Source organism: Glossina fuscipes, unplaced genomic scaffold, assembly GCF_014805625.2.
Source record: "Glossina fuscipes isolate IAEA_lab_2018 unplaced genomic scaffold, Yale_Gfus_2 222, whole genome shotgun sequence".
NCBI lineage: Eukaryota > Metazoa > Arthropoda > Insecta > Diptera > Glossinidae > Glossina > Glossina fuscipes.
In genome coordinates this window covers 1320581-1330981 of record NW_023998565.1, presented here as the reverse complement: position 1 = coordinate 1330981, position 10401 = coordinate 1320581, and the positions used below count along the sequence as shown (strand labels likewise).

At 36.0% G+C, this 10401-nt stretch overlaps 1 long non-coding RNA gene across 1 annotated transcript; it reads left to right on the top strand.

Annotated features, from left to right (window-relative positions):
* Window positions 1-484: 484 nt before the first annotated feature.
* LOC119642347 lies at window positions 485-10359 on the top strand. Its single transcript, XR_005248008.1, has 3 exons — window positions 485-712; window positions 1562-2744; window positions 5901-10359. It is a non-coding gene; the product is annotated as an uncharacterized LOC119642347 (long non-coding RNA).
* Window positions 10360-10401: the final 42 nt, after the last annotated feature.

The window sequence follows — 10401 nt, the reverse complement described above, 5'->3', positions numbered from 1 at the left end:
AATGATCAAAGTCTCCTCCTCTGACATCTGTGAGGATTGCAATATTACTGAGTCTGCCGAGCACCTTATTTTTGAGTGCAGGAGGTTTGACATCCTTAGACAATCTTTCAGTATATTTAACCTGTATAACAATCTATATGAAATTTTTCGTGCTGGTAACTTTAGGCATTTGAAGCAACTGACTGCCTTTATCAAATCAGCTGAGTTTTCATTCTAATTTTACATTTAGTATTTCTATTACAATCACGAATCGCCTACACTTTTTCTTTTATCGGCATTATTAGCCGGATCTTGACAGTGCAGTAACAAGGACGGTGATTTATGGATTGACAGCGGAACAGAGCCTCTCATTGCGAACACTCTGCCACATCAGTCTACCTATGCTTAAATTTTTTCATCAATCGCTCTCAACTTCGTTTCTGGATTATGGATCTAACATTAACTTAACTGGTCCAATCCATCTCTAAACAAACAAAAAAAAAAAAAAAAAAAAAAAAAAAAAACCCAAAGTTTGCAGTAATATTAATATTAGACTTACAAAATATACCTATTTTCATCGATTGTGTGTTTATCACTGCGAAGAATTTGTACCTTTGGCTGAAGAAGACCAAGTGACACGCATGTCTCCGTTGGGTTTAAACAAGCAAGCTTTTATTGATATGGCCGTGTATTTCTTGGGTGCGCAGTCTTCAGGCTGCAAAATAAAATAAAGGTAAAAAGTAGTCTTCTCTTTAAAGGCGACGATTTGTATCGTTCGATTTATGACTGACACGGTTTAAAACTAGCATCGAGGCTTTCTGTTTATATCTTAGAATTGGAACAAAAAATACATATGCATATGGCAAAGAATCAGATTTAGACTAGACAAAGGAACCATATTAAATTAGGTCAATCAAAACGGCAGACGGGTTCCACATTTCTTAAGAAAAATGTCTTCATGATCTCACTTAGAAAACGGAAATGGTAGTCCCATTATTTTTCGGCATGCTTTCTGTTGCCTTTACATAATATGGGTTTCTCTAATGAATCGTAGAATCCTAAAGTTAGAAAGTAAACAAGGCTTTTACGGTCGCTTCGAAAAAACTGTAGCTAAATGTAAAAAACAACGTGTGTTTTTGTTGCTGCAAGTAACGGAGGTCCATACGTCTTGTCGACGGCCAATATGAACTTTTGTCGAGAGATTATTCACAGCCGCTGAAAAAGATTAATCCGCAGATACTAATGGGAAATCCTCTGTATATCGCAAAATATGAGCTTTGTCTTCTTGAAGATTATGCAAAGTAGTGGTATGTAGGTCGAAGAGTATGGGGCTCAAACAATGGCCTTGTGGAATACCACCATACACTTCAACTTTTTCTTTACCCATTACCAAAGCACAATTAAAAAAAAAATTTAGTATCCACTGACGCTTTTGAAGAGGAATTAAAAAGTCTAAGAGAATTTTACCAAGCTTAAACAAGTTGACACAATCATAGTTTGCTTATGCCTAATGAAAGCACAACAACAATTTTACCAGCTTTTTTTAAACTAGCTATGAGAAAAAATATATACATATTTGCAGATTTACGTTTTTGATAGGCATACGAACGAGCTGGAATAACGTTCCCAATTTGCAAGAAATCCATTAGCCTCTTCTTAACCATGAGATTGATAATCTTTATGAATACAGACATTAGCGAAATTAGTCTGAAGTTACTTAAATCATTTAAGCTTTTACCTGTCTTAGAGAGGGGAACTGCTTTCATACATCGCAAATCTAAGTAACTAGACCAATAGTTATTAATTGCATGCAAAAGGATAGTTAAGCTTCCTCCAGACAGTGCTCTAATTATGTCCTACTTATCTTCATCACAACTTGCAGCAGCAGCCTTCTTTCTGGAATGTAACATATGCATTAACCCAAGCAATGAAAAGACGTAACTGGAAACTTTAACTTCAAAAAAATTGTCATCCCTTAGAAAAACTTTGCTTAATATGCAGAAATCAATATTAGACGAGTTCATGTAAAAATCCAGAAATGATAAGTTACGTCGAACACTTTGAGTATTATATTGTAAAAACCAACCCATATTTTAACTAAAAACGGAACCCCAGAGGATTTACTCGTAGTACTAGGCGTTTGATCGTAGCGAGAATTAGACATCTGTAACGTCTACGCACAAAAGTAGCGTACGGGTTCTGTCCACTGCTATATCGCAATAGAGTAAGTGTGATCGTAATAACGGCCTTGTTCGAGAGCACATTTGGCAAGAATAACGGTTTGCCGAAAAATGTTTTCTTGTTTTGGAGATTTGCGAAATAACAACTGAAGCGTGAGAATTACTAAAATAATAAGAAAAAAGATTTTAATTCATCGAAAATAAATAATGTAAACAAAAAATTATTTGAAAAAAAAACGATATTTTTTTTTAAAAAACAAATGCTTGTGAAGTATTAATCATCAGGCATTTTTGGGTGAGAATTCAGCTTTAGTCAAATTAGATAATCTAATTAAACCTGCTTCGCTGCAACCGGCTGGAAATATATCTGCCTACAATCCGTTCAGCGATACTATTATTCCATCAAAATCAAACCTTTTTCAACAACAACAACCTTCCCGACCATCCAGGAATCAACTAAAGCAACAACCCTTTGCTGTAAACATGAGCCAAGATACGTGGACACCTGTCGCTAATTCAAATCTAGGAACAAATAAGGAAGGAGATTGTAGCATCGAGTTCATTCTTGTCATAAATATATAAATGGTAAGCTAAATTTAAAAACTTAGCTTTCGATATCCGCCGAAACTTTTGTAAAAAAAAAAAAAAAAAAATTATTTACAAACTTATCATAAACCAATGTATAAATAGAACAATTCCTAATTGAATATATTCTTACATTTTCTCAAAGACGTGATCGGGCTTTAACTCGTTGAAAACACAAATTTAAGCGAACAAAGAGAATATGGAAAAGTCTAGGTACTAATGAAAGGAAATTTTAAGTAAATAAATAATGTAATTGGTTAAGACGACAAAATGGATAAAAATTAAAATTAAAAGTTCTTGGCTAGAAATGCTTGGCTAAGCGGTATACTCCACGGCTGAAGCAGAGTGTGGGTGGGCATACGCACGAATGGATAGGAGGACGGGGAATGGTTACTGACGGACTAAGAAAGGACCAACGAAAGGCGTACAATACGGACCTCACAGACGGACTTAACTGCGGGCCCAGTCACACCGTGGGGACTCCTAAAAGGGTTCGTAAGACTCTTCTTCTTTTCTTTTGTTTTCATTTAAAATTTTTTTTTTGTGATGCGGCACAGGATTCTGGTTATTTTCTAAACGCTCTATCGCGAAAGGAACTATGCCGTTGACACATTTTTTTGAAATTCCTTAAGAAGATTATGAGAGATCATTCTTTAATCGCAGAGATTAATCTACCAAGTTCCGAGAAACTCAGAATGTTGGTCGAAATCATTGGCTGCTGAGATCTTCTTACAGACGACTTTGGGGTTGAAGTGGGAGAAAGTTTGCAAATAACAGATTTCCTTTAACAATCGCCTTAAATTTTTTGTTAGTTGGAATCGTATTAACATTCTCACCCTTTAGAATCGTATTAACATAATACCCTTAGTCACAATAACAGGCAAGTTTCCAAATGCTCGTCGTAGGAGTTGTCATCGAGAAATTTAAAGCAGTTTGAGGAAAACTTCTCTTTCACTTTTTTATAAGAAAGATTTCTAATGGCTATAATCTTGTTGTTATTTAATTCCCGGTCTCTGTTCGAGCAACACTTGTTTAGAGCGTCGTGCTCGCCTGACCCGCAGGACAAACCACTTCGCACTTGGGAGACTTACTGCAATTGAGACAACTGTCCTACTTGGCTTTCCAAAACTTCAATACCTGCCCATATCTATCACACTTTAAGGTGGATACGAAGTACTTCACGGGTAGATTGTAAAAATTGAATTTGACCTATTTGGGGAGGGCTTTCCCTTTAAAACCAATTTCAATATTAGTTCTGGGAATACAATCGTCCTTGTTGTTAGGATGTCTTCTTTGAAACCTATCAACAGACTTAATGCTTTTTCAATGATCTTGTTTACAACATATTCATTGCGAACCTTGCGAATAACGATTTTAAATTTTTTTTATGAAAATCATTGTTTTTAACGAAGTTATTGGCATTAAGAGCAGAACTGAACAGCAATGTAGCTCTGCCCTTGCTAACCGCTTTTAGTCCTTGTAAGCTATTAATATTGCAACATTTCAAATTATTATAAAAGGAAAGGTCCGACTTAATGTTCATATGCTCGTCTTCGGCATTTTCGCAAGTTTCAACAAAAACTAAGAAATTGCATTGCGAAATAGTCATACAAATTAATGTTATGATTTGAAATGGCGTTGGCACTCAAATCAGACGGCTTATTAACTACGTGTTTAATGAGCACTATTAAATCATCACCTTATTTGTGAGATAAATCAACTTTATCCCCTAACATCTTCGATCGCTTACTATTCTTAGCAGCATTCATATAAAAACCTTCAAAATCATCTCTACCTGTGCTAATTAGATCCTTAAGGAGACGAGCTGTTGTGTTTGTAGCTGTTATCCTGGGGAATACTTACCCAATATTCGGACGAAAAAAGAGAAAAAATTTAATGTGTAAATTTTCAAAAAAGGGTTTTACAAAATTGCAAACAAAAAAAAAATTTTTAACTCGAAAACGAATTCATTAAGGAAGTCAAATGTATTGCTTGCGGTTCAAATAATCACAATACTTTAAACAAGCTCCGACCAGAGGGCATGAATTAGTATTTAATATGATCATGTCAGTAGAAAATATTTCTTACAAAGAATGTAAAAGAAATACACATCTAATTATTATCAAAGTCTTGAAAATGAATCGTATGACAAAAATTGCCCTTTGCCGAATTCATCTTTAGATACCTCAAAAAACCGCAATGAAGATAGGAACAAAATCTTAGGTAACAAAAATACAATGATTCTCAACACTGATTCCCAAGAATTGGGGAAGGCTGCCTTATCTGTGCTGCAATCTTCGCTGGTCTAACACGACCTTACCCTTTAAATTCCATGAAAGGCGTGCCCATTGCTAATGCAAGTTTAGCCCTATCCTGCTAAACTCAGTGTTCATGAAGATAATTAATAATGGTTTGGAGAGACTGATGTATTTTTTGAACAAAAAGTAAATAATTCCAGCTGGCTCCTATGCTTTTCGAAAACGCAAATCTACAAACATATACATCAATAAACTATCTCTTTTAATAGTGAATTAGGAAAAAAACCGGTGCTCTCTCCGGATGTCAGAAAAGCTTATATTGTGTTAACTTGAGGCCGTTTAACAAAATTCTTTCAAATTTTTCAACTTCCCTTTAAATGTGGAGATCCCATAAGGTATACATATTGTAAAGTATGGCATGTTCGCAATTCCGTTTGTGTAATGTCTGTTATAAACATTCTTCTAACCGCAAAAATGCTGTCAACTTCAAATTTGGAAGAAACATTGATAGCTTTTGCACGTAGGTCGGTATTGAAAATGGACCAAAATGCAAGAAGGACGCGTAAATGATTTAGTACCATCTGGTTCCATTTGGATTTCCAAACATTCGCATTTCGGCTGATCTGCAACGTACTATCAATCCTTGACTTCTATGCCATGTTACTGGGGTTATAGACCTGTATATAAGAAATTTTTCACCTAACATCTAAAACAACCAAAAAAAAAAAATTAATAGATAAATAAGCTTGTTTGTTTATTACGGTTTTATATATTTTTTATATTATTTGCTCCATAATTTAGAAATTGCTATTTATCACTATCCAATAAAACAAATTCATGAATATATTTCAACTTTAAAATAAATTGTGTTTATTGCTTGTTTTTCATTTCTTACAAGATAATGGATGGTATACAGACAAAAAGAAAATGGTCTGAAGATTATGATGCACATGTGGCCGTCTATTCTGTTCATTTTGTCAAATGATGGTTGCATCCGGTGTGCAGTAGCCTGTTGATGAAATTGATGAGATTGCGGTCAAGACTGTGATGGGTAAACTATGTTTGATGGTTATTTGCAGGAGAGTATTTTCTATGAAACGAATCATCGCATCGCTGTTGCCAGTTACAAATTTCATGTTGTTTGTCGAAAGTCTTTAAGAAATTAAAGTCCAATCGCCGATACCCTTATAGGTGATGTGTTAGAGTAATTGTTAACAAGTTTTAGACCTTAACAATGATTAAACAAACAAGTAAGAAAATGACATTCGTACTAGCCGAATCTTTTTATCCCTTTTTATTTTGAAAGGGATTTAAAAAAGGAAACGGAATGGGGAATTTGTATAATTTACGTTATAGGATCGTGATGGCTGATTTTATCGATTTTTGTAGAATATACATGTGTTGACCAGTTTATGAATAATGAGAAAAAACACAGAAATTAGAGGTGTTATTACTATATCCTGCAATGTGGGAAAGGAAAATGAATATAGAATAGAATAAATATCACAGACTTCACAGAGATGGACAGACGAACACATTGACATGTTTAGGTGTATTCCGGATTTGACAGTGGTCAACAATACATTAAATATAATTAATGTTGTCTCTGAAACTTCCTTCTGAACTACGGTTTTGACAAAAAGGGTAACCTAAGAAATAGTCCGAATAGTTAGACATTTTCCAATGTCCTTTAAACAGAATATGCATGCCAAATTTTATATGTTGTAGTTTATGAGCAATGAAGAAAAACAATTGGTTTTTGCTTTTAAAAACAAAGGATTTCTCAGTTTAAGTGGTGCATGGCGTCTTTTCCGATCGATTTGATGTGGAAGAGCTTCCAAATATTTTATATAAGTACAAGTTTAAAACGATTCAGAATTTGATACTGATCAACTATATACATCATTTGTGGGGCTCTGAAGCTGTTGAGTGCACAGCTCCTCATTTTTCTATTGTGGATATATAAAGTACATTCAAATGCTTACGTAATTATACCCTACACCACTTGTGGTACGTGGTATATTAAGTTTATGAGGGCGTATGTAATACTCGGAAGGGCTTCTGATCGACCCACTTTTGATTATACCGATCCATTAAGAAAATGATTCTGTTCGTCTAATGTCTGCCTCTGTATTTTTGTTCAACCCACAGATCACAATTTTTGGGATATTTTGATAAAACTTAGCATACTGACGTGGTTTGGCCATTAAAAAGCGTTCGTATTGGTTCCCTTTTTCGACGACTCCCATGTAATGTCTTATTTTGCAACGTCATTTCAAAACGTGCCTGCGAAGACTGAATCATTGTATGGAAAAATATCAAACTTTTTTTATTTCTATTTCTATCTATAATGTCCAATTTTTTCTACGGAGGGAAAGATGTCTCTAAGCGTTTAAGGCTTAACCGCAGGATGCTTCATAGCGCACGAAGGACGCAAACGCACACTGAACGCTCCAAGGATGGTAAGTCCACGAATGGACTTGTGGACGCGAAGATACATATACGGGTGTGCCTCCGCGTATCTAAAACCTCCGCCTTTTTTTGGGTGAAACAACTTTGCAATTTTGCAATTCCACAAGGCTACTTCCGCGTTTTGGATTTCCCACAGACACCACGAAACTCTCAATGCCCAGACAGTCAGTAACAGTCAAATAAACTATTGAGAAGCCAGTCAAAGCAGCGCTTAGAAGTGCTGCCAAAACCTCGTCAAATACGCCGGTGATTGAAGAAAAGACAAGATGCAAACGCCACGACTCCTACGGCCTCTAAGTCTCTGAATGCAGAGTACTCGGGGACATATAGGCAAGTCCTATTTTCAAAACGGCCTTTTTCATGCAAAAATGTGTAGTCCGTAAGTAGAAACCCGAGACGTAAGCTAACGCTAAACCTCGGGTGACCGTAGGCCACGATAAATCTGCCCTACCACATTCATAAGTTTGCCCTTAACCTTGTCAAGGTGTGGAAAAAACTTGTCCTTATCATTCATGGTAATATCTAGGTACTTGACTTTTGCCTCGTACCTAAGACCAATCTCATTCACTTTGACCACTGCAGGTCTGCCAGACTAACCTTTCATTATCAGTTTTCTCTAATGAGACATCGACACCAACACTATGTCCCCAAGCATTAATTACTCTCATAACGCCTCCACCGCTTTCTTCAATTACTTTCCGAACTCTACTTTTCACCAGGATGATCACGTCGTCTGCATACGTAGACAAGCTAAGTATTCCATTTACTTCTCCGCAAATGTTTTCTAGGTGCCTTAATAAATGATTTGTTATAATGTTCCATATAAATGGTCCACTGATAAATTCTTGTGCTAAGTACAATATCGTTTATACCCACAACACAAGGACGTCTTTGAGAGAAGTAGCTTGTGCAGAGTTTAATTTTCAGGCAATTTTTCAGTCTGGCAAGTACTTCTCTCCCCCTCTAGAAATTTTCCAAAGAGAAACTGGGAGGAGAACGATGCCCCGATAAAACCAAGGATCGCTCCTAGTCTTTCAAGATGACTAAAGAAAAACTATGACATTTGTTATTTTCCAATGTAATGGAAAGTGACCTTAAGACAGACACTGAGAATAAATCATATATTCAAGAATAACCTTCCAGATCGTTTTAGCCATCTTCTCCATTACTTCGCCAACGCATGGGGATCTTTTTGATCTAACTTTCGAAATTGAATACCCAATTTCATTCTTCTCCAAGGGAGACGGAGGAGACATAAAACCAATATTGGGAAGCACAGCATCATCCCGCCCAAGGAAGAATGTGCCCATTAACGAGTGCAGACACTCTTTCCAGTTGGATGGTACCCCATTTGAAGTACGAATACCTTCTTCCTCTGATACCACGTAAATCTGACCCCAAGGATCGTAACGATTTCGGGGCACAAAGTTTCTCCAGTTGTCCTCTTTGGTCTTCATAAGCATGCGCTTATAGTTATTTAGGCATTGCCTCAATTCGACTCTTAGCTGAACATCATTCACGGCATTTTCACCCACTCGAACGGTCTGTCTTTTCTTGGACAGTCTACGTGTCCACCAATTCATCTCTCTTTGATTTGCGTTGCGGCATCTCTCGAAGAACAAGTCTTTGACACTCCAGACATGAGCGGATAAAACTGCAGAGCCGGCTCTTCATAGATCCTGAGCGCCCACCGACAACTGAAGACGTCAAATCGCTCCAACGGACATTCAAATAAATCACTGTCGTTATTCGACACATCGGACAAACTGCGGTGACGTTCTCCACAACTCTTTTCAACTAAGCCAGCCTTCTGGCCCCCCTTCGCAACACATCATCGTCGGACGACATCATTTCTACATCGAACGATCTCCCCACACACTCTTCAAACCTTTCTTATTCTTCTTACCCTTTCCGACCATTGTGCACTAGTTATGAGATATATTCAAATATTTCACACAATGCACTTCATATAATAAATAAGGCGAACTGTTTGAATTCAAGTTATATATGATTAAATATAGAAGAAAATAATGACACCCCAACAATTGGACAAGCGATAGGCACCTCTTCATTTGTCTACTCTCCAACAAATAACGCCGGCAACTAAGCAGCAGCTCAACAATGAATAAAAGTGCACTCGTTCCAAATTTAACGAAACAATAGACCTAACATCACACATCCGTATATATTATCACTTGTGTATATTATCAATGAAAACCTTAAAAAAGGCTAAACCAAAATGGGCCAATCAATTTATGCATGTATGCTATTTAGCCTTGTCAAAAGCTAAAACTCACTTATAATGATCAACTTTTTTACGCTTATATTGTTTGTGTAAAATTGTATGCTAAACGTTTTAATGGCTATATAGTTGTATAACACTGCCCGCACAAAATAACACATCCGTTCACTTCAATTGACAACAATCGAATGACTATGGAGGGAAAGTCTAATTTCTGCTTTTTTATGATGGAGAGTGGAAAATAGTAAAATTTTTAGAAAGTAAATCAAGTTTGTTAAATTTGGATGTAAGGTTTTTGGTTTATTGTTACCAAAGCGAATGAAAAACTGTATTAGACGAAGTTACATAGAGTATCTATATATTATGTTCTTATTTGTTTTTTACATAAGCTAAAGGTTGAAAAAACTTTCTTTCACTTTATAAAAAATTTGAAACCGTCAATTGTCTATTGCATGGTTGTAGATTATTGAAATTTTTTCTTTCGTGAAAACTTCTGCATAATATAAAAAACCGCTTCACAAGCAGAAAATACATATTTTTTTGATCTGCGTCTAAGCCTGAATTCATCTACCTATATCTGCCTTTCCGTCAACATTAACTTACTTTCTCTTCTTAATTAGAATGTCGTCCAGAAAAACCGCAAAAGATTAAACAGCATTTAAAGCGAAATCCACGTAAGTAAAGA